Here is a 24,929-nt window from a genome sequence, read left to right on the forward strand (position 1 = left end):
CAGAGGAGTGTCTTCTTACTAGAAGAAGTGTGCAACTAAACCGAAACGATTCCAACTTTGTGCCATGCATCCATAAATACAAACTAGAAGACTCAGGTAATCCCATTTTGGACAGAGGAGCGTCTTCTCACTAAAAGTAAGTGTGCAACTAAACAGAAACGATTCCAACTTTGTGCCATGCATCCATAAATACAAACTAGAAATTTCAGTTCATACCCAAGCTAATTCTGACGACACGGGATGCTGATGACTTTCCTTGATTGACAAAACAATACCAAACAGGTGACAGTTGAAGAGGACAAAAAGAGTTGTCAGAAGTGGGATTCGAACCCACGCCGGGAGAACCCAACTGCGACCTGAACGCAGCGCCTTAGACCGCTCGGCCATCCTGACTGCTGGTAGCCTGTACACACCTGTATAAAGTATATCAGCGAGAGTCCTATGTATTGGTTTGGACACGGAAAATGCATTCCACCCACATTGAAAATATGGTCCTAAATCCAGTTTAGACCCTACCAAGGGCGGAAAAGGTGGGTATGCAGACTTCAAGGAATGTATTGTGAAACGTTTAATGTATTTACGTCGCCGTCAAGTGAATGTACTGGACTTACGATGTGGCAGGAAGAAAGGTGGGGATATGGCGTGAGCCCCAGCATGCTTTGCTGGGTGTCAGATGCGGTCAGACTGTTATGTCTTGTGCACGAGCATTTACTGACTTGATTGTTATTACCTGCATTTATCCTGACAGCACATGTGACGGGGGTATAGCTCAGTGGTAGAGCATTCGACTGCAGATCGAGAGGTCCCCGGTTCGATCCCGGGTGCCCCCTCTATATGTTTTTTTTCGCTGAATCAGTCATCGGTGAAGGAACAAGGAAGTCACACGAATCATACCAGACTCAGGCAATCCCATTTTGGACAGAGGAGTGTCTTCTTACTAGAAGAAGTGTGCAACTAAACCGAAACGATTCCAACTTTGTGCCATGCATCCATAAATACAAACTAGAAGACTCAGGTAATCCCATTTTGGACAGAGGAGCGTCTTCTCACTGAAAGTAAGTGTGCAACTAAATAGAAACGATTCCAACTTTGTGCCATGCATCCATAAATACAAACTAGAAATTTCAGTTCATACCCAAGCTAATTCTGACGACACGGGATGCTGATGACTTTCCTTGATTGACAAAACAATACCAAACAGGTGACAGTTGAAGAGGACAAAAAGAGTTGTCAGAAGTGGGATTCGAACCCACGCCGGGAGAACCCGACTGCGACCTGAACGCAGCGCCGTAGACCGCTCGGCCATCCTGACTGCTGGTAGCCTGTACACACCTGTATGAAGTATATCAGCGAGAGTCCTATGTATTGGTTTGGACACGGAAAATGCATTCCACCCACATTGAAAATATGGTCCTAAATCCAGTTTAGACCCTACCAAGGGCGGAAAAGGTGCATATGTAGACTTCAAGGAATGTATTGTGAAACGTTTAATGTATTTACGTCGCCGTCAAGTGAATGTACTGGACTTACGATGTGGCAGGAAGAAAGGTGGGGATATGGCGTGAGCCCCAGCATGCTTTGCTGGGTGTCAGATGCGGTCAGACTGTTATGTCTTGTGCACGAGCATTTACTGACTTGATTGTTATTACCTGCATTTATCCTGACAGCACATGTGACGGGGGTATAGCTCAGTGGTAGAGCATTCGACTGCAGATCGAGAGGTCCCCGGTTCGATCCCGGGTGCCCCCTCTATATGTTGTTTTTCGCTGAATCAGTCATCAGTGAAGGAACAAGGAAGTCACACGAATCATACCAGACTCAGGCAATCCTATTTTGGACAGAGGAGTGTCTTCTTACTAGAAGAAGTGTGCAACTAAACCGAAACGATTCCAACTTTGTGCCATGCATCCATAAATACAAACTAGAAGACTCAGGTAATCCCATTTTGGACAGAGGAGCGTCTTCTCACTAAAAGTAAGTGTGCAACTAAACAGAAACGATTCCAACTTTGTGCCATGCATCCATAAATGCAAACTAGAAATTTCAGTTCATACCCAAGCTAATTCTGACGGCACGGGATGCTGGTGACTTTCTTTGATTGACAAAACAATACCAAACAGGTGACAGTTGAAGAGGACAAAAAGAGTTGTCAGAAGTGGGATTCGAACCCACGCCGGGAGAACCCGACTGCGACCTGAACGCAGCGCCTTAGACCGTTCGGCCATCCTGACTGCTGGTAGCCTGTACACACCTGTATAAAGTATATCAGCGAGAGTCCTATGTATTGGTTTGGACACGGAAAATGCATTCCACCCACATTGAAAATATGGTCCTAAATCCAGTTTAGACCCTACCAAGGGCGGAAAAGGTGCATATGTAGACTTCAAGGAATGTATTGTGAAACGTTTAATGTATTTACGTCGCCGTCAAGTGAATGTACTGGACTTACGATGTGGCAGGAAGAAAGGTGGGGATATGGCGTGAGCCCCAGCATGCTTTGCTGGGTGTCAGATGCGGTCAGACTGTTATGTCTTGTGCACGAGCATTTACTGACTTGATTGTTATTACCTGCATTTATCCTGACAGCACATGTGACGGGGGTATAGCTCAGTGGTAGAGCATTCGACTGCAGATCGAGAGGTCCCCGGTTCGATCCCGGGTGCCCCCTCTATATGTTGTTTCTCGCTGAATCAGTCATCAGTGAAGGAACAAGGAAGTCACACGAATCATACCTGACTCAGGCAATACCATTTTGGACAGAGGAGTGTCTTCTTACTAGAAGAAGTGTGCAACTAAACCGAAACGATTCCAACTTTGTGCCATGCATCCATAAATACAAACTAGAAGACTCAGGTAATCCCATTTTGGACAGAGGAGCGTCTTCTCACTAAAAGTAAGTGTGCAACTAAACAGAAACGATTCCAACTTTGTGCCATGCATCCATAAATGCAAACTAGAAATTTCAGTTCATACCCAAGCTAATTCTGACGGCACGGGATGCTGGTGACTTTCTTTGATTGACAAAACAATACCAAACAGGTGACAGTTGAAGAGGACAAAAAGAGTTGTCAGAAGTGGGATTCGAACCCACGCCGGGAGAACCCGACTGCGACCTGAACGCAGCGCCTTAGACCGCTCGGCCATCCTGACTGCTGGTAGCCTGTACACACCTGTATAAAGTATATCAGCGAGAGTCCTATGTATTGGTTTGGACACGGAAAATGCATTCCACCCACATTGAAAATATGGTCCTAAATCCAGTTTAGACCCTACCAAGGGCGGAAAAGGTGCATATGTAGACTTCAAGGAATGTATTGTGAAACGTTCAATGTATTTACGTCGCCGTCAAGTGAATGTACTGGACTTACGATGTGGCAGGAAGAAAGGTGGGGATATGGCGTGAGCCCCAGCATGCTTTGCTGGGTGTCAGATGCGGTCAGACTGTTATGTCTTGTGCACGAGCATTTACTGACTTGATTGTTATTACCTGCATTTATCCTGACAGCACATGTGACGGGGGTATAGCTCAGTGGTAGAGCATTCGACTGCAGATCGAGAGGTCCCCGGTTCGATCCCGGGTGCCCCCTCTATATGTTGTTTTTCGCTGAATCAGTCATCAGTGAAGGAACAAGGAAGTCACACGAATCATACCTGACTCAGGCAATACCATTTTGGACAGAGGAGTGTCTTCTTACTAGAAGAAGTGTGCAACTAAACCGAAACGATTCCAACTTTGTGCCATGCATCCATAAATACAAACTAGAAGACTCAGGTAATCCCATTTTGGACAGAGGAGCGTCTTCTCACTAAAAGTAAGTGTGCAACTAAACAGAAACGATTCCAACTTTGTGCCATGCATCCATAAATGCAAACTAGAAATTTCAGTTCATACCCAAGCTAATTCTGACGGCACGGGATGCTGGTGACTTTCTTTGATTGACAAAACAATACCAAACAGGTGACAGTTGAAGAGGACAAAAAGAGTTGTCAGAAGTGGGATTCGAACCCACGCCGGGAGAACCCGACTGCGACCTGAACGCAGCGCCTTAGACCGCTCGGCCATCCTGACTGCTGGTAGCCTGTACACACCTGTATAAAGTATATCAGCGAGAGTCCTATGTATTGGTTTGGACACGGAAAATGCATTCCACCCACATTGAAAATATGGTCCTAAATCCAGTTTAGACCCTACCAAGGGCGGAAAAGGTGCATATGTAGACTTCAAGGAATGTATTGTGAAACGTTCAATGTATTTACGTCGCCGTCAAGTGAATGTACTGGACTTACGATGTGGCAGGAAGAAAGGTGGGGATATGGCGTGAGCCCCAGCATGCTTTGCTGGGTGTCAGATGCGGTCAGACTGTTATGTCTTGTGCACGAGCATTTACTGACTTGATTGTTATTACCTGCATTTATCGTGACAGCACATGTGACGGGGGTATAGCTCAGTGGTAGAGCATTCGACTGCAGATCGAGAGGTCCCCGGTTCGATCCCGGGTGCCCCCTCTATATGTTGTTTTTCGCTGAATCAGTCATCAGTGAAGGAACAAGGAAGTCACACGAATCATACCAGACTCAGGCAATACCATTTTGGACAGAGGAGTGTCTTCTTACTAGAAGAAGTGTGCAACTAAACCGAAACGATTCCAACTTTGTGCCATGTATCCATAAATACAAACTAGAAGACTCAGGTAATCCCATTTTGGACAGAGGAGCGTCTTCTCACTAAAAGTAAGTGTGCAACTAAACAGAAACGATTCCAACTTTGTGCCATGCATCCATAAATGCAAACTAGAAATTTCAGTTCATACCCAAGCTAATTCTGACGGCACGGGATGCTGGTGACTTTCTTTGATTGACAAAACAATACCAAACAGGTGACAGTTGAAGAGGACAAAAAGAGTTGTCAGAAGTGGGATTCGAACCCACGCCGGGAGAACCCGACTGCGACCTGAACGCAGCGCCTTAGACCGTTCGGCCATCCTGACTGCTGGTAGCCTGTACACACCTGTATAAAGTATATCAGCGAGAGTCCTATGTATTGGTTTGGACACGGAAAATGCATTCCACCCACATTGAAAATATGGTCCTAAATCCAGTTTAGACCCTACCAAGGGCGGAAAAGGTGCATATGTAGACTTCAAGGAATGTATTGTGAAACGTTTAATGTATTTACGTCGCCGTCAAGTGAATGTACTGGACTTACGATGTGGCAGGAAGAAAGGTGGGGATATGGCGTGAGCCCCAGCATGCTTTGCTGGGTGTCAGATGCGGTCAGACTGTTATGTCTTGTGCACGAGCATTTACTGACTTGATTGTTATTACCTGCATTTATCCTGACAGCACATGTGACGGGGGTATAGCTCAGTGGTAGAGCATTCGACTGCAGATCGAGAGGTCCCCGGTTCGATCCCGGGTGCCCCCTCTATATGTTGTTTCTCGCTGAATCAGTCATCAGTGAAGGAACAAGGAAGTCACACGAATCATACCTGACTCAGGCAATACCATTTTGGACAGAGGAGTGTCTTCTTACTAGAAGAAGTGTGCAACTAAACCGAAACGATTCCAACTTTGTGCCATGCATCCATAAATACAAACTAGAAGACTCAGGTAATCCCATTTTGGACAGAGGAGCGTCTTCTCACTAAAAGTAAGTGTGCAACTAAACAGAAACGATTCCAACTTTGTGCCATGCATCCATAAATGCAAACTAGAAATTTCAGTTCATACCCAAGCTAATTCTGACGGCACGGGATGCTGGTGACTTTCTTTGATTGACAAAACAATACCAAACAGGTGACAGTTGAAGAGGACAAAAAGAGTTGTCAGAAGTGGGATTCGAACCCACGCCGGGAGAACCCGACTGCGACCTGAACGCAGCGCCTTAGACCGCTCGGCCATCCTGACTGCTTGTAGCCTGTACACACCTGTATAAAGTATATCAGCGAGAGTCCTATGTATTGGTTTGGACACGGAAAATGCATTCCACCCACATTGAAAATATGGTCCTAAATCCAGTTTAGACCCTACCAAGGGCGGAAAAGGTGCATATGTAGACTTCAAGGAATGTATTGTGAAACGTTCAATGTATTTACGTCGCCGTCAAGTGAATGTACTGGACTTACGATGTGGCAGGAAGAAAGGTGGGGATATGGCGTGAGCCCCAGCATGCTTTGCTGGGTGTCAGATGCGGTCAGACTGTTATGTCTTGTGCACGAGCATTTACTGACTTGATTGTTATTACCTGCATTTATCGTGACAGCACATGTGACGGGGGTATAGCTCAGTGGTAGAGCATTCGACTGCAGATCGAGAGGTCCCCGGTTCGATCCCGGGTGCCCCCTCTATATGTTGTTTTTCGCTGAATCAGTCATCAGTGAAGGAACAAGGAAGTCACACGAATCATACCTGACTCAGGCAATACCATTTTGGACAGAGGAGTGTCTTCTTACTAGAAGAAGTGTGCAACTAAACCGAAACGATTCCAACTTTGTGCCATGTATCCATAAATACAAACTAGAAGACTCAGGTAATCCCATTTTGGACAGAGGAGCGTCTTCTCACTAAAAGTAAGTGTGCAACTAAACAGAAACGATTCCAACTTTGTGCCATGCATCCATAAATGCAAACTAGAAATTTCAGTTCATACCCAAGCTAATTCTGACGGCACGGGATGCTGGTGACTTTCTTTGATTGACAAAACAATACCAAACAGGTGACAGTTGAAGAGGACAAAAAGAGTTGTCAGAAGTGGGATTCGAACCCACGCCGGGAGAACCCGACTGCGACCTGAACGCAGCGCCTTAGACCGCTCGGCCATCCTGACTGCTGGTAGCCTGTACACACCTGTATAAAGTATATCAGCGAGAGTCCTATGTATTGGTTTGGACACGGAAAATGCATTCCACCCACATTGAAAATATGGTCCTAAATCCAGTTTAGACCCTACCAAGGGCGGAAAAGGTGCATATGTAGACTTCAAGGAATGTATTGTGAAACGTTTAATGTATTTACGTCGCCGTCAAGTGAATGTACTGGACTTACGATGTGGCAGGAAGAAAGGTGGGGATATGGCGTGAGCCCCAGCATGCTTTGCTGGGTGTCAGATGCGGTCAGACTGTTATGTCTTGTGCACGAGCATTTACTGACTTGATTGTTATTACCTGCATTCATCGTGACAGCACATGTGACGGGGGTATAGCTCAGTGGTAGAGCATTCGACTGCAGATCGAGAGGTCCCCGGTTCGATCCCGGGTGCCCCCTCTATATGTTGTTTTTCGCTGAATCAGTCATCAGTGAAGGAACAAGGAAGTCACACGAATCATACCAGACTCAGGCAATACCATTTTGGACAGAGGAGTGTCTTCTTACTAGAAGAAGTGTGCAACTAAACCGAAACGATTCCAACTTTGTGCCATGTATCCATAAATACAAACTAGAAGACTCAGGTAATCCCATTTTGGACAGAGGAGCGTCTTCTCACTAAAAGTAAGTGTGCAACTAAACAGAAACGATTCCAACTTTGTGCCATGCATCCATAAATGCAAACTAGAAATTTCAGTTCACACCCAAGCTAATTCTGACGGCACGGGATGCTGGTGACTTTCTTTGATTGACAAAACAATACCAAACAGGTGACAGTTGAAGAGGACAAAAAGAGTTGTCAGAAGTGGGATTCGAACCCACGCCGGGAGAACCCGACTGCGACCTGAACGCAGCGCCTTAGACCGCTCGGCCATCCTGACTGCTGGTAGCCTGTACACACCTGTATAAAGTATATCAGCGAGAGTCCTATGTATTGGTTTGGACACGGAAAATGCATTCCACCCACATTGAAAATATGGTCCTAAATCCAGTTTAGACCCTACCAAGGGCGGAAAAGGTGCATATGTAGACTTCAAGGAATGTATTGTGAAACGTTTAATGTATTTACGTCGCCGTCAAGTGAATGTACTGGACTTACGATGTGGCAGGAAGAAAGGTGGGGATATGGCGTGAGCCCCAGCATGCTTTGCTGGGTGTCAGATGCGGTCAGACTGTTATGTCTTGTGCACGAGCATTTACTGACTTGATTGTTATTACCTGCATTTATCCTGACAGCACATGTGACGGGGGTATAGCTCAGTGGTAGAGCATTCGACTGCAGATCGAGAGGTCCCCGGTTCGATCCCGGGTGCCCCCTCTATATGTTGTTTCTCGCTGAATCAGTCATCAGTGAAGGAACAAGGAAGTCACACGAATCATACCTGACTCAGGCAATACCATTTTGGACAGAGGAGTGTCTTCTTACTAGAAGAAGTGTGCAACTAAACCGAAACGATTCCAACTTTTTGCCATGCATCCATAAATACAAACTAGAAGACTCAGGTAATCCCATTTTGGACAGAGGAGCGTCTTCTCACTAAAAGTAAGTGTGCAACTAAACAGAAACGATTCCAACTTTGTGCCATGCATCCATAAATGCAAACTAGAAATTTCAGTTCACACCCAAGCTAATTCTGACGGCACGGGATGCTGGTGACTTTCTTTGATTGACAAAACAATACCAAACAGGTGACAGTTGAAGAGGACAAAAAGAGTTGTTAGAAGTGGGATTCGAACCCACGCCGGGAGAACCCGACTGCGACCTGAACGCAGCGCCTTAGACCGCTCGGCCATCCTGACTGCTGGTAGCCTGTACAGACCTGTATAAAGTATATCAGCGAGAGTCCTATGTATTGGTTTGGACACGGAAAATGCATTCCACCCACATTGAAAATATGGTCCTAAATCCAGTTTAGACCCTACCAAGGGCGGAAAAAGTGCATATGTAGACTTCAAGGAATGTATTGTGAAACGTTTAATGTATTTACGTCGCCGTCAAGTGAATGTACTGGACTTACGATGTGGCAGGAAGAAAGGTGGGGATATGGCGTGAGCCCCAGCATGCTTTGCTGGGTGTCAGATGCGGTCAGACTGTTATGTCTTGTGCACGAGCATTTACTGACTTGATTGTTATTACCTGCATTTATCCTGACAGCACATGTGACGGGGGTATAGCTCAGTGGTAGAGCATTCGACTGCAGATCGAGAGGTCCCCGGTTCGATCCCGGGTGCCCCCTCTATATGTTGTTTTTCGCTGAATCAGTCATCAGTGAAGGAACAAGGAAGTCACACGAATCATACCAGACTCAGGCAATCCCATTTTGGACAGAGGAGTGTCTTCTTAGTAGAAGAAGTGTGCAACTAAACCGAAACGATTCCAACTTTGTGCCATGCATCCATAAATACAAACTAGAAGACTCAGGTAATCCCATTTTGGACAGAGGAGCGTCTTCTCACTAAAAGTAAGTGTGCAACTAAACAGAAACGATTCCAACTTTGTGCCATGCATCCATAAATGCAAACTAGAAATTTCAGTTCATACCCAAGCTAATTCTGACGGCACGGGATGCTGGTGACTTTCTTTGATTGACAAAACAATACCAAACAGGTGACAGTTGAAGAGGACAAAAAGAGTTGTCAGAAGTGGGATTCGAACCCACGCCGGGAGAACCCGACTGCGACCTGAACGCAGCGCCTTAGACCGCTCGGCCATCCTGACTGCTGGTAGCCTGTACACACCTGTATAAAGTATATCAGCGAGAGTCCTATGTATTGGTTTGGACACGGAAAATGCATTCCACCCACATTGAAAATATGGTCCTAAATCCAGTTTAGACCCTACCAAGGGCGGAAAAGGTGCATATGTAGACTTCAAGGAATGTATTGTGAAACGTTTAATGTATTTACGTCGCCGTCAAGTGAATGTACTGGACTTACGATGTGGCAGGAAGAAAGGTGGGGATATGGCGTGAGCCCCAGCATGCTTTGCTGGGTGTCAGATGCGGTCAGACTGTTATGTCTTGTGCACGAGCATTTACTGACTTGATTGTTATTACCTGCATTTATCCTGACAGCACATGTGACGGGGGTATAGCTCAGTGGTAGAGCATTCGACTGCAGATCGAGAGGTCCCCGGTTCGATCCCGGGTGCCCCCTCTATATGTTGTTTCTCGCTGAATCAGTCATCAGTGAAGGAACAAGGAAGTCACACGAATCATACCTGACTCAGGCAATACCATTTTGGACAGAGGAGTGTCTTCTTACTAGAAGAAGTGTGCAACTAAACCGAAACGATTCCAACTTTGTGCCATGCATCCATAAATACAAACTAGAAGACTCAGGTAATCCCATTTTGGACAGAGGAGCGTCTTCTCACTAAAAGTAAGTGTGCAACTAAACAGAAACGATTCCAACTTTGTGCCATGCATCCATAAATGCAAACTAGAAATTTCAGTTCACACCCAAGCTAATTCTGACGGCACGGGATGCTGGTGACTTTCTTTGATTGACAAAACAATACCAAACAGGTGACAGTTGAAGAGGACAAAAAGAGTTGTCAGAAGTGGGATTCGAACCCACGCCGGGAAAACCCGACTGCGACCTGAACGCAGCGCCTTAGACCGCTCGGCCATCCTGACTGCTGGTAGCCTGTACACACCTGTATAAAGTATATCAGCGAGAGTCCTATGTATTGGTTTGGACACGGAAAATGCATTCCACCCACATTGAAAATATGGTCCTAAATCCAGTTTAGACCCTACCAAGGGCGGAAAAAGTGCATATGTAGACTTCAAGGAATGTATTGTGAAACGTTCAATGTATTTACGTCGCCGTCAAGTGAATGTACTGGACTTACGATGTGGCAGGAAGAAAGGTGGGCATATGGCGTGAGCCCCAGCATGCTTTGCTGGGTGTCAGATGCGGTCAGACTGTTATGTCTTGTGCACGAGCATTTACTGACTTGATTGTTATTACCTGCATTTATCCTGACAGCACATGTGACGGGGGTATAGCTCAGTGGTAGAGCATTCGACTGCAGATCGAGAGGTCCCCGGTTCGATCCCGGGTGCCCCCTCTATATGTTGTTTCTCGCTGAATCAGTCATCAGTGAAGGAACAAGGAAGTCACACGAATCATACCTGACTCAGGCAATACCATTTTGGACAGAGGAGTGTCTTCTTACTAGAAGAAGTGTGCAACTAAACCGAAACGATTCCAACTTTGTGCCATGCATCCATAAATACAAACTAGAAGACTCAGGTAATCCCATTTTGGACAGAGGAGCGTCTTCTCACTAAAAGTAAGTGTGCAACTAAACAGAAACGATTCCAACTTTGTGCCATGCATCCATAAATGCAAACTAGAAATTTCAGTTCATACCCAAGCTAATTCTGACGGCACGGGATGCTGGTGACTTTCTTTGATTGACAAAACAATACCAAACAGGTGACAGTTGAAGAGGACAAAAAGAGTTGTCAGAAGTGGGATTCGAACCCACGCCGGGAGAACCCGACTGCGACCTGAACGCAGCGCCTTAGACCGCTCGGCCATCCTGACTGCTGGTAGCCTGTACACACCTGTATAAAGTATATCAGCGAGAGTCCTATGTATTGGTTTGGACACGGAAAATGCATTCCACCCACATTGAAAATATGGTCCTAAATCCAGTTTAGACCCTACCAAGGGCGGAAAAGGTGCATATGTAGACTTCAAGGAATGTATTGTGAAACGTTCAATGTATTTACGTCGCCGTCAAGTGAATGTACTGGACTTACGATGTGGCAGGAAGAAAGGTGGGGATATGGCGTGAGCCCCAGCATGCTTTGCTGGGTGTCAGATGCGGTCAGACTGTTATGTCTTGTGCACGAGCATTTACTGACTTGATTGTTATTACCTGCATTTATCGTGACAGCACATGTGACGGGGTATAGCTCAGTGGTAGAGCATTCGACTGCAGATCGAGAGGTCCCCGGTTCGATCCCGGGTGCCCCCTCTATATGTTGTTTTTCGCTGAATCAGTCATCAGTGAAGGAACAAGGAAGTCACACGAATCATACCAGACTCAGGCAATCCCATTTTGGACAGAGGAGTGTCTTCTTACTAGAAGAAGTGTGCAACTAAACCGAAACGATTCCAACTTTGTGCCATGCATCCATAAATACAAACTAGAAGACTCAGGTAATCCCATTTTGGACAGAGGAGCGTCTTCTCACTAAAAGTAAGTGTGCAACTAAACAGAAACGATTCCAACTTTGTGCCATGCATCCATAAATGCAAACTAGAAATTTCAGTTCATACCCAAGCTAATTCTGACGGCACGGGATGCTGGTGACTTTCTTTGATTGACAAAACAATACCAAACAGGTGACAGTTGAAGAGGACAAAAAGAGTTGTCAGAAGTGGGATTCGAACCCACGCCGGGAGAACCCGACTGCGACCTGAACGCAGCGCCTTAGACCGCTCGGCCATCCTGACTGCTGGTAGCCTGTACACACCTGTATAAAGTATATCAGCGAGAGTCCTATGTATTGGTTTGGACACGGAAAATGCATTCCACCCACATTGAAAATATGGTCCTAAATCCAGTTTAGACCCTACCAAGGGCGGAAAAGGTGCATATGTAGACTTCAAGGAATGTATTGTGAAACGTTCAATGTATTTACGTCGCCGTCAAGTGAATGTACTGGACTTACGATGTGGCAGGAAGAAAGGTGGGGATATGGCGTGAGCCCCAGCATGCTTTGCTGGGTGTCAGATGCGGTCAGACTGTTATGTCTTGTGCACGAGCATTTACTGACTTGATTGTTATTACCTGCATTTATCCTGACAGCACATGTGACGGGGGTATAGCTCAGTGGTAGAGCATTCGACTGCAGATCGAGAGGTCCCCGGTTCGATCCCGGGTGCCCCCTCTATATGTTGTTTCTCGCTGAATCAGTCATCAGTGAAGGAACAAGGAAGTCACACGAATCATACCTGACTCAGGCAATACCATTTTGGACAGAGGAGTGTCTTCTTACTAGAAGAAGTGTGCAACTAAACCGAAACGATTCCAACTTTGTGCCATGCATCCATAAATACAAACTAGAAGACTCAGGTAATCCCATTTTGGACAGAGGAGCGTCTTCTCACTAAAAGTAAGTGTGCAACTAAACAGAAACGATTCCAACTTTGTGCCATGCATCCATAAATGCAAACTAGAAATTTCAGTTCACACCCAAGCTAATTCTGACGGCACGGGATGCTGGTGACTTTCTTTGATTGACAAAACAATACCAAACAGGTGACAGTTGAAGAGGACAAAAAGAGTTGTCAGAAGTGGGATTCGAACCCACGCCGGGAGAACCCGACTGCGACCTGAACGCAGCGCCTTAGACCGCTCGGCCATCCTGACTGCTGGTAGCCTGTACACACCTGTATAAAGTATATCAGCGAGAGTCCTATGTATTGGTTTGGACACGGAAAATGCATTCCACCCACATTGAAAATATGGTCCTAAATCCAGTTTAGACCCTACCAAGGGCGGAAAAAGTGCATATGTAGACTTCAAGGAATGTATTGTGAAACGTTTAATGTATTTACGTCGCCGTCAAGTGAATGTACTGGACTTACGATGTGGCAGGAAGAAAGGTGGGGATATGGCGTGAGCCCCAGCATGCTTTGCTGGGTGTCAGATGCGGTCAGACTGTTATGTCTTGTGCACGAGCATTTACTGACTTGATTGTTATTACCTGCATTTATCCTGACAGCACATGTGACGGGGGTATAGCTCAGTGGTAGAGCATTCGACTGCAGATCGAGAGGTCCCCGGTTCGATCCCGGGTGCCCCCTCTATATGTTGTTTTTCGCTGAATCAGTCATCAGTGAAGGAACAAGGAAGTCACACGAATCATACCAGACTCAGGCAATCCCATTTTGGACAGAGGAGTGTCTTCTTACTAGAAGAAGTGTGCAACTAAACCGAAACGATTCCAACTTTGTGCCATGCATCCATAAATACAAACTAGAAGACTCAGGTAATCCCATTTTGGACAGAGGAGCGTCTTCTCACTAAAAGTAAGTGTGCAACTAAACAGAAACGATTCCAACTTTGTGCCATGCATCCATAAATGCAAACTAGAAATTTCAGTTCATACCCAAGCTAATTCTGACGGCACGGGATGCTGGTGACTTTCTTTGATTGACAAAACAATACCAAACAGGTGACAGTTGAAGAGGACAAAAAGAGTTGTCAGAAGTGGGATTCGAACCCACGCCGGGAGAACCCGACTGCGACCTGAACGCAGCGCCTTAGACCGCTCGGCCATCCTGACTGCTGGTAGCCTGTACACACCTGTATAAAGTATATCAGCGAGAGTCCTATGTATTGGTTTGGACACGGAAAATGCATTCCACCCACATTGAAAATATGGTCCTAAATCCAGTTTAGACCCTACCAAGGGCGGAAAAAGTGCATATGTAGACTTCAAGGAATGTATTGTGAAACGTTTAATGTATTTACGTCGCCGTCAAGTGAATGTACTGGACTTACGATGTGGCAGGAAGAAAGGTGGGGATATGGCGTGAGCCCCAGCATGCTTTGCTGGGTGTCAGATGCGGTCAGACTGTTATGTCTTGTGCACGAGCATTTACTGACTTGATTGTTATTACCTGCATTTATCCTGACAGCACATGTGACGGGGGTATAGCTCAGTGGTAGAGCATTCGACTGCAGATCGAGAGGTCCCCGGTTCGATCCCGGGTGCCCCCTCTATATGTTGTTTTTCGCTGAATCAGTCATCAGTGAAGGAACAAGGAAGTCACACGAATCATACCAGACTCAGGCAATCCCATTTTGGACAGAGGAGTGTCTTCTTAGTAGAAGAAGTGTGCAACTAAACCGAAACGATTCCAACTTTGTGCCATGCATCCATAAATACAAACTAGAAGACTCAGGTAATCCCATTTTGGACAGAGGAGCGTCTTCTCACTAAAAGTAAGTGTGCAACTAAACAGAAACGATTCCAACTTTGTGCCATGCATCCATAAATGCAAACTAGAAATTTCAGTTCATACCCAAGCTAATTCTGACGGCACGGGATGCTGGTGACTTTCTTTGATTGACAAAACAATACCAAACAGGTGACAGTTGAAGAGGACAAAAAGAGTTGTCAGAAGTGGGATTCGAACCCACGCCGGGAGAACCCGACTGCGACCTGAACGCAGCGCCTTAGACCGCTCGGCCATCCTGACTGCTGGTAGCCTGTACACACCTGTATAAAGTATATCAGCGAGAGTCCTATGTATTGGTTTGGACACGGAAAATGCATTCCACCCACATTGAAAATATGGTCCTAAATCCAGTTTAGACCCTACCAAGGGCGGAAAAGGTGCATATGTAGACTTCAAGGAATGTATTGTGAAACGTTTAATGTATTTACGTCGCCGTCAAGTGAATGTACTGGACTTACGATGTGGCAGGAAGAAAGGTGGGGATATGGCGTGAGCCCCAGCATGCTTTGCTGGGTGTCAGATGCGGTCAGACTGTTATGTCTTGTGCACGAGCATTTACTGACTTGATTGTTATTACCTGCATTTATCCTGACAGCACATGTGACGGGGGTATAGCTCAGTGGTAGAGCATTCGACTGCAGATCGAGAGGTCCCCGGTTCGATCCCGGGTGCCCCCTCTATATGTTGTTTCTCGCTGAATCAGTCATCAGTGAAGGAACAAGGAAGTCACACGAATCATACCTGACTCAGGCAATACCATTTTGGACAGAGGAGTGTCTTCTTACTAGAAGAAGTGTGCAACTAAACCGAAACGATTCCAACTTTGTGCCATGCATCCATAAATACAAACTAGAAGACTCAGGTAATCCCATTTTGGACAGAGGAGCGTCTTCTCACTAAAAGTAAGTGTGCAACTAAACAGAAACGATTCCAACTTTGTGCCATGCATCCATAAATGCAAACTAGAAATTTCAGTTCACACCCAAGCTAATTCTGACGGCACGGGATGCTGGTGACTTTCTTTGATTGACAAAACAATACCAAACAGGTGACAGTTGAAGAGGACAAAAAGAGTTGTCAGAAGTGGGATTCGAACCCACGCCGGGAAAACCCGACTGCGACCTGAACGCAGCGCCTTAGACCGCTCGGCCATCCTGACTGCTGGTAGCCTGTACACACCTGTATAAAGTATATCAGCGAGAGTCCTATGTATTGGTTTGGACACGGAAAATGCATTCCACCCACATTGAAAATATGGTCCTAAATCCAGTTTAGACCCTACCAAGGGCGGAAAAAGTGCATATGTAGACTTCAAGGAATGTATTGTGAAACGTTCAATGTATTTACGTCGCCGTCAAGTGAATGTACTGGACTTACGATGTGGCAGGAAGAAAGGTGGGCATATGGCGTGAGCCCCAGCATGCTTTGCTGGGTGTCAGATGCGGTCAGACTGTTATGTCTTGTGCACGAGCATTTACTGACTTGATTGTTATTACCTGCATTTATCCTGACAGCACATGTGACGGGGGTATAGCTCAGTGGTAGAGCATTCGACTGCAGATCGAGAGGTCCCCGGTTCGATCCCGGGTGCCCCCTCTATATGTTGTTTCTCGCTGAATCAGTCATCAGTGAAGGAACAAGGAAGTCACACGAATCATACCTGACTCAGGCAATACCATTTTGGACAGAGGAGTGTCTTCTTACTAGAAGAAGTGTGCAACTAAACCGAAACGATTCCAACTTTGTGCCATGCATCCATAAATACAAACTAGAAGACTCAGGTAATCCCATTTTGGACAGAGGAGCGTCTTCTCACTAAAAGTAAGTGTGCAACTAAACAGAAACGATTCCAACTTTGTGCCATGCATCCATAAATGCAAACTAGAAATTTCAGTTCATACCCAAGCTAATTCTGACGGCACGGGATGCTGGTGACTTTCTTTGATTGACAAAACAATACCAAACAGGTGACAGTTGAAGAGGACAAAAAGAGTTGTCAGAAGTGGGATTCGAACCCACGCCGGGAGAACCCGACTGCGACCTGAACGCAGCGCCTTAGACCGCTCGGCCATCCTGACTGCTGGTAGCCTGTACACACCTGTATAAAGTATATCAGCGAGAGTCCTATGTATTGGTTTGGACACGGAAAATGCATTCCACCCACATTGAAAATATGGTCCTAAATCCAGTTTAGACCCTACCAAGGGCGGAAAAGGTGCATATGTAGACTTCAAGGAATGTATTGTGAAACGTTTAATGTATTTACGTCGCCGTCAAGTGAATGTACTGGACTTACGATGTGGCAGGAAGAAAGGTGGGGATATGGCGTGAGCCCCAGCATGCTTTGCTGGGTGTCAGATGCGGTCAGACTGTTATGTCTTGTGCACGAGCATTTACTGACTTGATTGTTATTACCTGCATTTATCCTGACAGCACATGTGACGGGGGTATAGCTCAGTGGTAGAGCATTCGACTGCAGATCGAGAGGTCCCCGGTTCGATCCCGGGTGCCCCCTCTATATGTTGTTTCTCGCTGAATCAGTCATCAGTGAAGGAACAAGGAAGTCACACGAATCATACCTGACTCAGGCAATACCATTTTGGACAGAGGAGTGTCTTCTTACTAGAAGAAGTGTGCAACTAAACCGAAACGATTCCAACTTTGTGCCATGCATCCATAAATACAAACTAGAAGACTCAGGTAATCCCATTTTGGACAGAGGAGCGTCTTCTCACTAAAAGTAAGTGTGCAACTAAACAGAAACGATTCCAACTTTGTGCCATGCATCCATAAATGCAAACTAGAAATTTCAGTTCACACCCAAGCTAATTCTGACGGCACGGGATGCTGGTGACTTTCTTTGATTGACAAAACAATACCAAACAGGTGACAGTTGAAGAGGACAAAAAGAGTTGTCAGAAGTGGGATTCGAACCCACGCCGGGAAAACCCGACTGCGACCTGAACGCAGCGCCTTAGACCGCTCGGCCATCCTGACTGCTGGTAGCCTGTACACACCTGTATAAAGTATATCAGCGAGAGTCCTATGTATTGGTTTGGACACGGAAAATGCATTCCACCCACATTGAAAATATGGTCCTAAATCCAGTTTAGACCCTACCAAGGGCGGAAAAAGTGCATATGTAGACTTCAAGGAATGTATTGTGAAACGTTCAATGTATTTACGTCGCCGTCAAGTGAATGTACTGGACTTACGATGTGGCAGGAAGAAAGGTGGGCATATGGCGTGAGCCCCAGCATGCTTTGCTGGGTGTCAGATGCGGTCAGACTGTTATGTCTTGTGCACGAGCATTTACTGACTTGATTGTTATTACCTGCATTTATCCTGACAGCACATGTGACGGGGGTATAGCTCAGTGGTAGAGCATTCGACTGCAGATCGAGAGGTCCCCGGTTCGATCCCGGGTGCCCCCTCTATATGTTGTTTCTCGCTGAATCAGTCATCAGTGAAGGAACAAGGAAGTCACACGAATCATACCTGACTCAGGCAATACCATTTTGGACAGAGGAGTGTCTTCTTACTAGAAGAAGTGTGCAACTAAACCGAAACGATTCCAACTTTGTGCCATGCATCCATAAATACAAACTAGAAGACTCAGGTAATCCCATTTTGGACAGAGGAGCGTCTTCTCACTAAAAGTAAGTGTGCAACTAAACAGAAACGATTCCAACTTTGTGCCATGCATCCATAAATGCAAACTAGAAATTTCAGTTCATACCCAAGCTAATTCTGACGGCACGGGATGCTGGTGACTTTCTTTGATTGACAAAACAATACCAAACAGGTGACAGTTGAAGAGGACAAAAAGAGTTGTCAGAAGTGGGATTCGAACCCACGCCGGGAGAACCCGACTGCGACCTGAACGCAGCGCCTTAGACCGCTCGGCCATCCTGACTGCTGGTAGCCTGTACACACCTGTATAAAGTATATCAGCGAGAGTCCTATGTATTGGTTTGGACACGGAAAATGCATTCCACCCACATTGAAAATATGGTCCTAAATCCAGTTTAGACCCTACCAAGGGCGGAAAAGGTGCATATGTAGACTTCAAGGAATGTATTGTGAAACGTTCAATGTATTTACGTCGCCGTCAAGTGAATGTACTGGACTTACGATGTGGCAGGAAGAAAGGTGGGGATATGGCGTGAGCCCCAGCATGCTTTGCTGGGTGTCAGATGCGGTCAGACTGTTATGTCTTGTGCACGAGCATTTACTGACTTGATTGTTATTACCTGCATTTATCGTGACAGCACATGTGACGGGGTATAGCTCAGTGGTAGAGCATTCGACTGCAGATCGAGAGGTCCCCGGTTCGATCCCGGGTGCCCCCTCTATATGTTGTTTTTCGCTGAATCAGTCATCAGTGAAGGAACAAGGAAGTCACACGAATCATACCAGACTCAGGCAATCCCATTTTGGACAGAGGAGTGTCTTCTTACTAGAAGAAGTGTGCAACTAAACCGAAACGATTCCAACTTTGTGCCATGCATCCATAAATACAAACTAGAAGACTCAGGTAATCCCATTTTGGACAGAGGAGCGTCTTCTCACTAAAAGTAAGTGTGCAACTAAACAGAAACGATTCCAACTTTGTGCCATGCATCCATAAATGCAAACTAGAAATTTCAGTTCATACCCAAGCTAATTCTGACGGCACGGGATGCTGGTGACTTTCTTTGATTGACAAAACAATACCAAACAGGTGACAGTTGAAGAGGACAAAAAGAGTTGTCAGAAGTGGGATTCGAACCCACGCCGGGAGAACCCGACTGCGACCTGAACGCAGCGCCTTAGACCGCTCGGCCATCCTGACTGCTGGTAGCCTGTACACACCTGTATAAAGTATATCAGCGAGAGTCCTATGTATTGGTTTGGACACGGAAAATGCATTCCACCCACATTGAAAATATGGTCCTAAATCCAGTTTAGACCCTACCAAGGGCGGAAAAGGTGCATATGTAGACTTCAAGGAATGTATTGTGAAACGTTCAATGTATTTACGTCGCCGTCAAGTGAATGTACTGGACTTACGATGTGGCAGGAAGAAAGGTGGGGATATGGCGTGAGCCCCAGCATGCTTTGCTGGGTGTCAGATGCGGTCAGACTGTTATGTCTTGTGCACGAGCATTTACTGACTTGATTGTTATTACCTGCATTTATCCTGACAGCACATGTGACGGGGGTATAGCTCAGTGGTAGAGCATTCGACTGCAGATCGAGAGGTCCCCGGTTCGATCCCGGGTGCCCCCTCTATATGTTGTTTCTCGCTGAATCAGTCATCAGTGAAGGAACAAGGAAGTCACACGAATCATACCTGACTCAGGCAATACCATTTTGGACAGAGGAGTGTCTTCTTACTAGAAGAAGTGTGCAACTAAACCGAAACGATTCCAACTTTGTGCCATGCATCCATAAATACAAACTAGAAGACTCAGGTAATCCCATTTTGGACAGAGGAGCGTCTTCTCACTAAAAGTAAGTGTGCAACTAAACAGAAACGATTCCAACTTTGTGCCATGCATCCATAAATGCAAACTAGAAATTTCAGTTCACACCCAAGCTAATTCTGACGGCACGGGATGCTGGTGACTTTCTTTGATTGACAAAACAATACCAAACAGGTGACAGTTGAAGAGGACAAAAAGAGTTGTCAGAAGTGGGATTCGAACCCACGCCGGGAGAACCCGACTGCGACCTGAACGCAGCGCCTTAGACCGCTCGGCCATCCTGACTGCTGGTAGCCTGTACACACCTGTATAAAGTATATCAGCGAGAGTCCTATGTATTGGTTTGGACACGGAAAATGCATTCCACCCACATTGAAAATATGGTCCTAAATCCAGTTTAGACCCTACCAAGGGCGGAAAAAGTGCATATGTAGACTTCAAGGAATGTATTGTGAAACGTTTAATGTATTTACGTCGCCGTCAAGTGAATGTACTGGACTTACGATGTGGCAGGAAGAAAGGTGGGGATATGGCGTGAGCCCCAGCATGCTTTGCTGGGTGTCAGATGCGGTCAGACTGTTATGTCTTGTGCACGAGCATTTACTGACTTGATTGTTATTACCTGCATTTATCCTGACAGCACATGTGACGGGGGTATAGCTCAGTGGTAGAGCATTCGACTGCAGATCGAGAGGTCCCCGGTTCGATCCCGGGTGCCCCCTCTATATGTTGTTTTTCGCTGAATCAGTCATCAGTGAAGGAACAAGGAAGTCACACGAATCATACCAGACTCAGGCAATCCCATTTTGGACAGAGGAGTGTCTTCTTACTAGAAGAAGTGTGCAACTAAACCGAAACGATTCCAACTTTGTGCCATGCATCCATAAATACAAACTAGAAGACTCAGGTAATCCCATTTTGGACAGAGGAGCGTCTTCTCACTAAAAGTAAGTGTGCAACTAAACAGAAACGATTCCAACTTTGTGCCATGCATCCATAAATGCAAACTAGAAATTTCAGTTCATACCCAAGCTAATTCTGACGGCACGGGATGCTGGTGACTTTCTTTGATTGACAAAACAATACCAAACAGGTGACAGTTGAAGAGGACAAAAAGAGTTGTCAGAAGTGGGATTCGAACCCACGCCGGGAGAACCCGACTGCGACCTGAACGCAGCGCCTTAGACCGCTCGGCCATCCTGACTGCTGGTAGCCTGTACACACCTGTATAAAGTATATCAGCGAGAGTCCTATGTATTGGTTTGGACACGGAAAATGCATTCCACCCACATTGAAAATATGGTCCTAAATCCAGTTTAGACCCTACCAAGGGCGGAAAAGGTGCATATGTAGACTTCAAGGAATGTATTGTGAAACGTTCAATGTATTTACGTCGCCGTCAAGTGAATGTACTGGACTTACGATGTGGCAGGAAGAAAGGTGGGGATATGGCGTGAGCCCCAGCATGCTTTGCTGGGTGTCAGATGCGGTCAGACTGTTATGTCTTGTGCACGAGCATTTACTGACTTGATTGTTATTACCTGCATTTATCGTGACAGCACATGTGACGGGGGTATAGCTCAGTGGTAGAGCATTCGACTGCAGATCGAGAGGTCCCCGGTTCGATCTCGGGTGCCCCCTCTATATGTTGTTTTTCGCTGAATCAGTCATCAGTGAAGGAACAAGGAAGTCACACGAATCATACCAGACTCAGGCAATACCATTTTGGACAGAGGAGTGTCTTCTTACTAGAAGAAGTGTGCAACTAAACCGAAACGATTCCAACTTTGTGCCATGTATCCATAAATACAAACTAGAAGACTCAGGTAATCCCATTTTGGACAGAGGAGCGTCTTCTCACTAAAAGTAAGTGTGCAACTAAACAGAAACGATTCCAACTTTGTGCCATGCATCCATAAATGCAAACTAGAAATTTCAGTTCATACCCAAGCTAATTCTGACGGCACGGGATGCTGGTGACTTTCTTTGATTGACAAAACAATACCAAACAGGTGACAGTTGAAGAGGACAAAAAGAGTTGTCAGAAGTGGGATTCGAACCCACGCCGGGAGAACCCGACTGCGACCTGAACGCAGCGCCTTAGACCGTTCGGCCATCCTGACTGCTGGTAGCCTGTACACACCTGTATAAAGTATATCAGCGAGAGTCCTATGTATTGGTTTGGACACGGAAAATGCATTCCACCCACATTGAAAATATGGTCCTAAATCCAGTTTAGACCCTACCAAGGGCGGAAAAGGTGCATATGTAGACTTCAAGGAATGTATTGTGAAACGTTTAATGTATTTACGTCGCCGTCAAGTGAATGTACTGGACTTACGATGTGGCAGGAAGAAAGGTGGGGATATGGCGTGAGCCCCAGCATGCTTTGCTGGGTGTCAGATGCGGTCAGACTGTTATGTCTTGTGCACGAGCATTTACTGACTTGATTGTTATTACCTGCATTTATCCTGACAGCACATGTGACGGGGGTATAGCTCAGTGGTAGAGCATTCGACTGCAGATCGAGAGGTCCCCGGTTCGATCCCGGGTGCCCCCTCTATATGTTGTTTCTCGCTGAATCAGTCATCAGTGAAGGAACAAGGAAGTCACACGAATCATACCTGACTCAGGCAATACCATTTTGGACAGAGGAGTGTCTTCTTACTAGAAGAAGTGTGCAACTAAACCGAAACGATTCCAACTTTGTGCCATGCATCCATAAATACAAACTAGAAGACTCAGGTAATCCCATTTTGGACAGAGGAGCGTCTTCTCACTAAAAGTAAGTGTGCAACTAAACAGAAACGATTCCAACTTTGTGCCATGCATCCATAAATGCAAACTAGAAATTTCAGTTCACACCCAAGCTAATTCTGACGGCACGGGATGCTGGTGACTTTCTTTGATTGACAAAACAATACCAAACAGGTGACAGTTGAAGAGGACAAAAAGAGTTGTCAGAAGTGGGATTCGAACCCACGCCGGGAGAACCCGACTGCGACCTGAACGCAGCGCATTAGACCGTTCGGCCATCCTGACTGCTGGTAGCCTGTACACACCTGTATAAAGTATATCAGCGAGAGTCCTATGTATTGGTTTGGACACGGAAAATGCATTCCACCCACATTGAAAATATGGTCCTAAATCCAGTTTAGACCCTACCAAGGGCGGAAAAGGTGCATATGTAGACTTCAAGGAATGTATTGTGAAACGTTTAATGTATTTACGTCGCCGTCAAGTGAATGTACTGGACTTACGATGTGGCAGGAAGAAAGGTGGGGATATGGCGTGAGCCCCAGCATGCTTTGCTGGGTGTCAGATGCGGTCAGACTGTTATGTCTTGTGCACGAGCATTTACTGACTTGATTGTTATTACCTGCATTTATCCTGACAGCACATGTGACGGGGGTATAGCTCAGTGGTGGAGCATTCGACTGCAGATCGAGAGGTCCCCGGTTCGATCCCGGGTGCCCCCTCTATATGTTGTTTCTCGCTGAATCAGTCATCAGTGAAGGAACAAGGAAGTCACACGAATCATACCTGACTCAGGCAATACCATTTTGGACAGAGGAGTGTCTTCTTACTAGAAGAAGTGTGCAACTAAACCGAAACGATTCCAACTTTGTGCCATGCATCCATAAATACAAACTAGAAGACTCAGGTAATCCCATTTTGGACAGAGGAGCGTCTTCTCACTAAAAGTAAGTGTGCAACTAAACAGAAACGATTCCAACTTTGTGCCATGCATCCATAAATGCAAACTAGAAATTTCAGTTCACACCCAAGCTAATTCTGACGGCACGGGATGCTGATGACTTTCTTTGATTGACAAAACAATACCAAACAGGTGACAGTTGAAGAGGACAAAAAGAGTTGTCAGAAGTGGGATTCGAACCCACGCCGGGAGAACCCGACTGCGACCTGAACGCAGCGCCTTAGACCGTTCGGCCATCCTGACTGCTGGTAGCCTGTACACACCTGTATAAAGTATATCAGCGAGAGTCCTATGTATTGGTTTGGACACGGAAAATGCATTCCACCCACATTGAAAATATGGTCCTAAATCCAGTTTAGACCCTACCAAGGGCGGAAAAAGTGCATATGTAGACTTCAAGGAATGTATTGTGAAACGTTTAATGTATTTACGTCGCCGTCAAGTGAATGTACTGGACTTACGATGTGGCAGGAAGAAAGGTGGGGATATGGCGTGAGCCCCAGCATGCTTTGCTGGGTGTCAGATGCGGTCAGACTGTTATGTCTTGTGCACGAGCATTTACTGACTTGATTGTTATTACCTGCATTTATCCTGACAGCACATGTGACGGGGGTATAGCTCAGTGGTAGAGCATTCGACTGCAGATCGAGAGGTCCCCGGTTCGATCCCGGGTGCCCCCTCTATATGTTTTTTTTCGCTGAATCAGTCATCAGTGAAGGAACAAGGAAGTCACACGAATCATACCAGACTCAGGCAATCTCATTTTGGACAGAGGAGTGTCTTCTTACTAGAAGAAGTGTGCAACTAAACCGAAACGATTCCAACTTTGTGCCATGCATCCATAAATACAAACTAGAAGACTCAGGTAATCCCATTTTGGACAGAGG

The 24,929-nt window shown here is 46.0% G+C and overlaps 54 non-coding genes across 54 annotated transcripts; 27 read left to right on the forward strand and 27 right to left on the reverse strand.

The window, feature by feature from the left end:
• Positions 1–309: 309 nt before the first annotated feature.
• Trnal-cag (transfer RNA leucine (anticodon CAG)) lies at positions 310–393 on the reverse strand. Its single transcript has one exon. It is a non-coding gene; the product is annotated as a tRNA-Leu (tRNA).
• A 365-nt stretch (positions 394–758) lies between these two features.
• Trnac-gca (transfer RNA cysteine (anticodon GCA)) lies at positions 759–830 on the forward strand. Its single transcript has one exon. It is a non-coding gene; the product is annotated as a tRNA-Cys (tRNA).
• A 398-nt stretch (positions 831–1,228) lies between these two features.
• On the reverse strand, positions 1,229–1,312 carry Trnal-cag (transfer RNA leucine (anticodon CAG)). The gene has a single exon. It is a non-coding gene; the product is annotated as a tRNA-Leu (tRNA).
• A 365-nt stretch (positions 1,313–1,677) lies between these two features.
• Positions 1,678–1,749, forward strand: Trnac-gca (transfer RNA cysteine (anticodon GCA)). Its single transcript has one exon. It is a non-coding gene; the product is annotated as a tRNA-Cys (tRNA).
• Positions 1,750–2,147: 398 nt separating this feature from the next.
• Positions 2,148–2,231, reverse strand: Trnal-cag (transfer RNA leucine (anticodon CAG)). Its single transcript has one exon. It is a non-coding gene; the product is annotated as a tRNA-Leu (tRNA).
• Positions 2,232–2,596: 365 nt separating this feature from the next.
• On the forward strand, positions 2,597–2,668 carry Trnac-gca (transfer RNA cysteine (anticodon GCA)). Its single transcript has one exon. It is a non-coding gene; the product is annotated as a tRNA-Cys (tRNA).
• Positions 2,669–3,066: 398 nt separating this feature from the next.
• On the reverse strand, positions 3,067–3,150 carry Trnal-cag (transfer RNA leucine (anticodon CAG)). Its single transcript has one exon. It is a non-coding gene; the product is annotated as a tRNA-Leu (tRNA).
• Positions 3,151–3,515: 365 nt separating this feature from the next.
• Trnac-gca (transfer RNA cysteine (anticodon GCA)) lies at positions 3,516–3,587 on the forward strand. Its single transcript has one exon. It is a non-coding gene; the product is annotated as a tRNA-Cys (tRNA).
• Positions 3,588–3,985: 398 nt separating this feature from the next.
• Trnal-cag (transfer RNA leucine (anticodon CAG)) lies at positions 3,986–4,069 on the reverse strand. Its single transcript has one exon. It is a non-coding gene; the product is annotated as a tRNA-Leu (tRNA).
• Positions 4,070–4,434: 365 nt separating this feature from the next.
• Trnac-gca (transfer RNA cysteine (anticodon GCA)) lies at positions 4,435–4,506 on the forward strand. Its single transcript has one exon. It is a non-coding gene; the product is annotated as a tRNA-Cys (tRNA).
• A 398-nt stretch (positions 4,507–4,904) lies between these two features.
• Trnal-cag (transfer RNA leucine (anticodon CAG)) lies at positions 4,905–4,988 on the reverse strand. The gene has a single exon. It is a non-coding gene; the product is annotated as a tRNA-Leu (tRNA).
• Positions 4,989–5,353: 365 nt separating this feature from the next.
• Positions 5,354–5,425, forward strand: Trnac-gca (transfer RNA cysteine (anticodon GCA)). The gene has a single exon. It is a non-coding gene; the product is annotated as a tRNA-Cys (tRNA).
• Positions 5,426–5,823: 398 nt separating this feature from the next.
• Positions 5,824–5,907, reverse strand: Trnal-cag (transfer RNA leucine (anticodon CAG)). Its single transcript has one exon. It is a non-coding gene; the product is annotated as a tRNA-Leu (tRNA).
• Positions 5,908–6,272: 365 nt separating this feature from the next.
• Trnac-gca (transfer RNA cysteine (anticodon GCA)) lies at positions 6,273–6,344 on the forward strand. Its single transcript has one exon. It is a non-coding gene; the product is annotated as a tRNA-Cys (tRNA).
• Positions 6,345–6,742: 398 nt separating this feature from the next.
• On the reverse strand, positions 6,743–6,826 carry Trnal-cag (transfer RNA leucine (anticodon CAG)). The gene has a single exon. It is a non-coding gene; the product is annotated as a tRNA-Leu (tRNA).
• Positions 6,827–7,191: 365 nt separating this feature from the next.
• Positions 7,192–7,263, forward strand: Trnac-gca (transfer RNA cysteine (anticodon GCA)). The gene has a single exon. It is a non-coding gene; the product is annotated as a tRNA-Cys (tRNA).
• Positions 7,264–7,661: 398 nt separating this feature from the next.
• Trnal-cag (transfer RNA leucine (anticodon CAG)) lies at positions 7,662–7,745 on the reverse strand. The gene has a single exon. It is a non-coding gene; the product is annotated as a tRNA-Leu (tRNA).
• A 365-nt stretch (positions 7,746–8,110) lies between these two features.
• Trnac-gca (transfer RNA cysteine (anticodon GCA)) lies at positions 8,111–8,182 on the forward strand. Its single transcript has one exon. It is a non-coding gene; the product is annotated as a tRNA-Cys (tRNA).
• Positions 8,183–8,580: 398 nt separating this feature from the next.
• Positions 8,581–8,664, reverse strand: Trnal-cag (transfer RNA leucine (anticodon CAG)). The gene has a single exon. It is a non-coding gene; the product is annotated as a tRNA-Leu (tRNA).
• Positions 8,665–9,029: 365 nt separating this feature from the next.
• Trnac-gca (transfer RNA cysteine (anticodon GCA)) lies at positions 9,030–9,101 on the forward strand. Its single transcript has one exon. It is a non-coding gene; the product is annotated as a tRNA-Cys (tRNA).
• A 398-nt stretch (positions 9,102–9,499) lies between these two features.
• Positions 9,500–9,583, reverse strand: Trnal-cag (transfer RNA leucine (anticodon CAG)). The gene has a single exon. It is a non-coding gene; the product is annotated as a tRNA-Leu (tRNA).
• Positions 9,584–9,948: 365 nt separating this feature from the next.
• Positions 9,949–10,020, forward strand: Trnac-gca (transfer RNA cysteine (anticodon GCA)). The gene has a single exon. It is a non-coding gene; the product is annotated as a tRNA-Cys (tRNA).
• Positions 10,021–10,418: 398 nt separating this feature from the next.
• On the reverse strand, positions 10,419–10,502 carry Trnal-cag (transfer RNA leucine (anticodon CAG)). Its single transcript has one exon. It is a non-coding gene; the product is annotated as a tRNA-Leu (tRNA).
• A 365-nt stretch (positions 10,503–10,867) lies between these two features.
• On the forward strand, positions 10,868–10,939 carry Trnac-gca (transfer RNA cysteine (anticodon GCA)). Its single transcript has one exon. It is a non-coding gene; the product is annotated as a tRNA-Cys (tRNA).
• Positions 10,940–11,337: 398 nt separating this feature from the next.
• Positions 11,338–11,421, reverse strand: Trnal-cag (transfer RNA leucine (anticodon CAG)). Its single transcript has one exon. It is a non-coding gene; the product is annotated as a tRNA-Leu (tRNA).
• Positions 11,422–11,785: 364 nt separating this feature from the next.
• Trnac-gca (transfer RNA cysteine (anticodon GCA)) lies at positions 11,786–11,857 on the forward strand. Its single transcript has one exon. It is a non-coding gene; the product is annotated as a tRNA-Cys (tRNA).
• A 398-nt stretch (positions 11,858–12,255) lies between these two features.
• Positions 12,256–12,339, reverse strand: Trnal-cag (transfer RNA leucine (anticodon CAG)). Its single transcript has one exon. It is a non-coding gene; the product is annotated as a tRNA-Leu (tRNA).
• A 365-nt stretch (positions 12,340–12,704) lies between these two features.
• Trnac-gca (transfer RNA cysteine (anticodon GCA)) lies at positions 12,705–12,776 on the forward strand. Its single transcript has one exon. It is a non-coding gene; the product is annotated as a tRNA-Cys (tRNA).
• Positions 12,777–13,174: 398 nt separating this feature from the next.
• On the reverse strand, positions 13,175–13,258 carry Trnal-cag (transfer RNA leucine (anticodon CAG)). The gene has a single exon. It is a non-coding gene; the product is annotated as a tRNA-Leu (tRNA).
• Positions 13,259–13,623: 365 nt separating this feature from the next.
• Trnac-gca (transfer RNA cysteine (anticodon GCA)) lies at positions 13,624–13,695 on the forward strand. The gene has a single exon. It is a non-coding gene; the product is annotated as a tRNA-Cys (tRNA).
• A 398-nt stretch (positions 13,696–14,093) lies between these two features.
• On the reverse strand, positions 14,094–14,177 carry Trnal-cag (transfer RNA leucine (anticodon CAG)). The gene has a single exon. It is a non-coding gene; the product is annotated as a tRNA-Leu (tRNA).
• Positions 14,178–14,542: 365 nt separating this feature from the next.
• Positions 14,543–14,614, forward strand: Trnac-gca (transfer RNA cysteine (anticodon GCA)). The gene has a single exon. It is a non-coding gene; the product is annotated as a tRNA-Cys (tRNA).
• Positions 14,615–15,012: 398 nt separating this feature from the next.
• On the reverse strand, positions 15,013–15,096 carry Trnal-cag (transfer RNA leucine (anticodon CAG)). Its single transcript has one exon. It is a non-coding gene; the product is annotated as a tRNA-Leu (tRNA).
• A 365-nt stretch (positions 15,097–15,461) lies between these two features.
• Positions 15,462–15,533, forward strand: Trnac-gca (transfer RNA cysteine (anticodon GCA)). The gene has a single exon. It is a non-coding gene; the product is annotated as a tRNA-Cys (tRNA).
• Positions 15,534–15,931: 398 nt separating this feature from the next.
• Positions 15,932–16,015, reverse strand: Trnal-cag (transfer RNA leucine (anticodon CAG)). Its single transcript has one exon. It is a non-coding gene; the product is annotated as a tRNA-Leu (tRNA).
• A 365-nt stretch (positions 16,016–16,380) lies between these two features.
• Positions 16,381–16,452, forward strand: Trnac-gca (transfer RNA cysteine (anticodon GCA)). The gene has a single exon. It is a non-coding gene; the product is annotated as a tRNA-Cys (tRNA).
• Positions 16,453–16,850: 398 nt separating this feature from the next.
• On the reverse strand, positions 16,851–16,934 carry Trnal-cag (transfer RNA leucine (anticodon CAG)). The gene has a single exon. It is a non-coding gene; the product is annotated as a tRNA-Leu (tRNA).
• Positions 16,935–17,299: 365 nt separating this feature from the next.
• On the forward strand, positions 17,300–17,371 carry Trnac-gca (transfer RNA cysteine (anticodon GCA)). The gene has a single exon. It is a non-coding gene; the product is annotated as a tRNA-Cys (tRNA).
• A 398-nt stretch (positions 17,372–17,769) lies between these two features.
• Trnal-cag (transfer RNA leucine (anticodon CAG)) lies at positions 17,770–17,853 on the reverse strand. The gene has a single exon. It is a non-coding gene; the product is annotated as a tRNA-Leu (tRNA).
• Positions 17,854–18,218: 365 nt separating this feature from the next.
• On the forward strand, positions 18,219–18,290 carry Trnac-gca (transfer RNA cysteine (anticodon GCA)). The gene has a single exon. It is a non-coding gene; the product is annotated as a tRNA-Cys (tRNA).
• A 398-nt stretch (positions 18,291–18,688) lies between these two features.
• Positions 18,689–18,772, reverse strand: Trnal-cag (transfer RNA leucine (anticodon CAG)). The gene has a single exon. It is a non-coding gene; the product is annotated as a tRNA-Leu (tRNA).
• Positions 18,773–19,136: 364 nt separating this feature from the next.
• Trnac-gca (transfer RNA cysteine (anticodon GCA)) lies at positions 19,137–19,208 on the forward strand. The gene has a single exon. It is a non-coding gene; the product is annotated as a tRNA-Cys (tRNA).
• Positions 19,209–19,606: 398 nt separating this feature from the next.
• On the reverse strand, positions 19,607–19,690 carry Trnal-cag (transfer RNA leucine (anticodon CAG)). Its single transcript has one exon. It is a non-coding gene; the product is annotated as a tRNA-Leu (tRNA).
• Positions 19,691–20,055: 365 nt separating this feature from the next.
• Trnac-gca (transfer RNA cysteine (anticodon GCA)) lies at positions 20,056–20,127 on the forward strand. Its single transcript has one exon. It is a non-coding gene; the product is annotated as a tRNA-Cys (tRNA).
• A 398-nt stretch (positions 20,128–20,525) lies between these two features.
• On the reverse strand, positions 20,526–20,609 carry Trnal-cag (transfer RNA leucine (anticodon CAG)). The gene has a single exon. It is a non-coding gene; the product is annotated as a tRNA-Leu (tRNA).
• A 365-nt stretch (positions 20,610–20,974) lies between these two features.
• Trnac-gca (transfer RNA cysteine (anticodon GCA)) lies at positions 20,975–21,046 on the forward strand. The gene has a single exon. It is a non-coding gene; the product is annotated as a tRNA-Cys (tRNA).
• Positions 21,047–21,444: 398 nt separating this feature from the next.
• Trnal-cag (transfer RNA leucine (anticodon CAG)) lies at positions 21,445–21,528 on the reverse strand. The gene has a single exon. It is a non-coding gene; the product is annotated as a tRNA-Leu (tRNA).
• A 365-nt stretch (positions 21,529–21,893) lies between these two features.
• Positions 21,894–21,965, forward strand: Trnac-gca (transfer RNA cysteine (anticodon GCA)). Its single transcript has one exon. It is a non-coding gene; the product is annotated as a tRNA-Cys (tRNA).
• Positions 21,966–22,363: 398 nt separating this feature from the next.
• On the reverse strand, positions 22,364–22,447 carry Trnal-cag (transfer RNA leucine (anticodon CAG)). Its single transcript has one exon. It is a non-coding gene; the product is annotated as a tRNA-Leu (tRNA).
• A 365-nt stretch (positions 22,448–22,812) lies between these two features.
• Trnac-gca (transfer RNA cysteine (anticodon GCA)) lies at positions 22,813–22,884 on the forward strand. The gene has a single exon. It is a non-coding gene; the product is annotated as a tRNA-Cys (tRNA).
• Positions 22,885–23,282: 398 nt separating this feature from the next.
• Trnal-cag (transfer RNA leucine (anticodon CAG)) lies at positions 23,283–23,366 on the reverse strand. The gene has a single exon. It is a non-coding gene; the product is annotated as a tRNA-Leu (tRNA).
• Positions 23,367–23,731: 365 nt separating this feature from the next.
• Positions 23,732–23,803, forward strand: Trnac-gca (transfer RNA cysteine (anticodon GCA)). The gene has a single exon. It is a non-coding gene; the product is annotated as a tRNA-Cys (tRNA).
• A 398-nt stretch (positions 23,804–24,201) lies between these two features.
• On the reverse strand, positions 24,202–24,285 carry Trnal-cag (transfer RNA leucine (anticodon CAG)). The gene has a single exon. It is a non-coding gene; the product is annotated as a tRNA-Leu (tRNA).
• A 365-nt stretch (positions 24,286–24,650) lies between these two features.
• Trnac-gca (transfer RNA cysteine (anticodon GCA)) lies at positions 24,651–24,722 on the forward strand. The gene has a single exon. It is a non-coding gene; the product is annotated as a tRNA-Cys (tRNA).
• The last annotated feature ends 207 nt before the right edge of the window (positions 24,723–24,929 follow it).

The sequence above is a fragment of the Haliotis asinina genome, chromosome 6 (assembly GCF_037392515.1).
Source record: "Haliotis asinina isolate JCU_RB_2024 chromosome 6, JCU_Hal_asi_v2, whole genome shotgun sequence".
NCBI lineage: Eukaryota > Metazoa > Mollusca > Gastropoda > Lepetellida > Haliotidae > Haliotis > Haliotis asinina.